Source organism: Procambarus clarkii, chromosome 80, assembly GCF_040958095.1.
Source record: "Procambarus clarkii isolate CNS0578487 chromosome 80, FALCON_Pclarkii_2.0, whole genome shotgun sequence".
Taxonomy (NCBI): Eukaryota; Metazoa; Arthropoda; class Malacostraca; order Decapoda; family Cambaridae; genus Procambarus; species Procambarus clarkii.
In genome coordinates, this window is record NC_091229.1 from 23,679,328 (window position 1) to 23,682,880 (window position 3,553).

The following is a 3,553-nucleotide window of genomic DNA, read 5'->3' on the forward strand; positions in this document are numbered from 1 at the left end:
TTATTTGGATACTAACGTAATAAGCAGAGTTATCAGTGATCTTAGAGCGTGTAAGTCTCTCTTAATATTACTACAAGTATTTCCTCTCATATTGGTCATTGTTATATGGGGGAAAAGGAAAATGAGTACCTGGTTGATACCTGGTTGATACCTGGTTGATGGGGTTCTGGGAGTTCTTCTACTCCCCAAACCCGGCCCGAGGCCAGGCTTGACTTGTGAGAGTTTGGTCCACCAGGCTGTTGCTTGGAGCGGCCCGCAGGGCCACATACCCACCACAGCCCGGTTGGTCCGGCACTCCTTGAAGGAAAAGGAGGAAAGAGGTTAGGAGGAAAGAGTAGTAGGAGGAAAAGTCTGACGAAGAGGAGGAGAAATAAAATTATGTGGAAGAAGACAAAACAGAAGAGGGGAAACATTTATAACGAAGAATGAAAAAGAAAAAAATGAAAAAGAGAGGAACTTGAAAGATAAGTCGTAAAAAGATTAATCAGTAGCCCAAAAGTGATAAGAGGGAAAGGAGGAGGAGGGAGGAGTAAATGAACATGTTATAGAACAAGAGGAAGAAACTAAGAAAATAGCGGTTGAGGAAGAAATAAGTTTACAGTTTTGTACTTAGTGGAGTAAGTGTTGTCAGTAAAGGGTTATCTCTGTGTTATCGCTAATGAGTGTTCCTACTGATATTTTGTTTAATTTAATTATGATTTCCACGCCAGGTAAACGATCATCCATAAAAACGCATTAAATATAGCAACAACTTGAGAATCAAACAACAATCGACTTGAGAATGGTCCAGGACGGACCGAAACGTCGTCGTCCCTTCAACTTCTAGTGTGTGGTCTGGTCAACATAGCAACAACTCACAAAGTCATCTTGCATCACAACCAACATTTCACATTTTGGGTGAGTGTATTGTGTGGGGAAGAACAGGGAGGAGTTGTATAAGTTATTATGACTTTGGTGCAGCAAGAGACGTCTTCATCACTGTCAAGGTTGGAGACAAACTACCGAGGGCGACTCACTTTGTTTCATCATTGTTGCTGCTGCGGCCTCCAGCTAATGCAGCTCTTGTTGATGAGTGGTTGCTCTCTGCAGTTATTATTGTTGGCATTATGCACTTTGACTATAATAGGGTTCGATATCACAATGTATTTTTTCCATAGTCTGACCAAACAGCATTCCTGTTAAGGATTTCCACTTAACCTGAGACTCCTAGTAGTTTTTTCATAGTTTGTTTTACACACATTCATACAGTATATGCCTGGATTTTCTACAAATTTGTTTTGCCTGGGTATTCGAGGCTTGGAAGGCTGTAAGGTCAAGCTATGTGAACTCGGAATGAGATGTGTTTCTGCCACCTCCAGCGGCAGTAATGTCAGCAGTAAATCTTATGAGAGGCCAAGTAGCATTATTGGATGACTAGGTGCGCCAGATTTAATGAGAGAAATCTACAGTGGTCTATAGAGAAGTTGGCACATTGACAATATGCATTATTTTATAATCAAATGCTCAAAGAACTCCGAATATCAGAAAAGGATTTCCCAGACTGCCTCTCCCATCACTGCGTCTCTTTATTGCCGCATAAACATTCTTCACCTTGTTTACTGTCCATAACACAGTTGATCGCTCCCTCTGGCAGTAAACAGCGACGTTTGTGGGACCGTTAAGTAACAGTCAACGCACGAAGGACAGATGTTAGTGGGACACCTCATCTCCACACTCCACTTACGACCAAGCCAAAGATGCAGCAGCACTCATGACTAAGCCAGAGACGTAGCAACACTCGCAATGAAACCAGAGACGCATCTACACTCACAACCAACCCAGAGATACCGCAACACTCAGAATCAAGCCAGAGACGTAGCAATACTCACAACCAACCCAGAGACACAGCAACACTCTTTGTAACTGAGCTGAACATTATAAATATGTGTGAATGATAGATGTAATTGTTAATGTAATTAACAAAAGGTCTGATAAAGACCTTCTGTGCCTCTTGTAATCCTGTTTGCGCTCCCGCTCACAGGAAGGAGTGCACAATAAACTAACCGCCTCCGGACGCAACAATAATATAACAAAATCAATCGCCATCAGATTGTTAACAAACATGATGTCCCCCAACTGAGGTATCAAATACATCCCATCTTCAACCGGATACATCACGGCACCTCATAAACGCCTCACCGCCGTGATGATTCATGCTTTATTATTACCAGGATCCTCACTTATTTTACGGTGTCTCAGTTGTTAACTTTATAGAGAATTTGTGATATAACTGAAAAATAAATAGGCTTTATTTTAAAAGCTGGAATGCTTTTAAATAGGATATATTGCTCCTGTTGAAACTAGCGATAACGTGATAGCTTCAGAGAATGGGGTGGTGAAGTGTGATGGGTGGTGCTTATAATTATTTACAGTTATCTTTGTTTACAATTATTCAACAATTAATGAGCTCCGAAGCACCAGGAGGCTGTTTATAACAATAACAACAGTTGATTGGCAAGTTTTCATGCTTGTAAACTGTTTAATAAATGTAACCAAAGCCGTCAAAGATTGAGGAAAGATGTACACGTTCGTAAGTACTTGCGTAAGTACTTTCGTGAATCTGGCCCCAGATCTCCTGAAGCAGAGTTTTGAGGGTCTTGTCCAAAACAAGACATTATGGGACCGACCTAGCCTTCCTCACTCGTAACTTCGAGTCGTTGAAACTTTTGTCGGTCACATATCACATTACTTTGGTGGAATATCTTTATTCCTTTAAAATACGAGGAGAGAATGTGATCTATAGCAGTGACAAAGACGACGAGGAGGAAGCTAACAGCAGTTTTAAAGAAAGGGAAATGAGAGCAGGAGCAGAAGGAAGCTTACATCAATGGGGCGATGAGTCACAATAACGTGGCTAAAGTATGATGATCAGACCACACACTAGAATGTGAAGGGACGACGACGTTTCGGTCCGTCCTGGACCATTCTCGACTTGAATCGACTTGAGAATGGTCCAGGACGGACCGAAACGTCGTCGTCCCTTCAACTTCTAGTGTGTGGTCTGGTCAACATACTTCAGCCACGTTATTGTGACTCATCGCCTGCATAGATTGGTTAGAAAAGCAGGGTCCAAGAGCTAATAGCTCGATTATGCAGGCACAAATAGGAAAATAGAGCTTTCACAGATTTTGGGTTAGAAACCTCCAGAACGTTTCTATAAAGTATTTCACACACTTCTTTTCATTCTGTGACCACTTATGTGTTCCTGACAGTTAATTATCCCTTCATGGTTTTCTTCTTTTAACGAAGAACAGCTTGGGCTGGACGGTAGAGCGACGGTGTCGCTTCATGCAGGTCGGCGTTCACTACCCGACCGTCCAAGTGGTTGGGGCACCATTCCTTTCCCCCGTCCCATCCCAAATCCTTATCCTGATCCCTTCATATTGCTATATAGTCGTTGTGGCTTGGCGCTTCCTAATGGCGTGTATGTGAAGTCGAAGCTTTGTCACAAGGACATATATGAACTCTTTAAAGTGTTAGAGAAGTGTCGGCTTGTGATTGGCAACAGAATGGC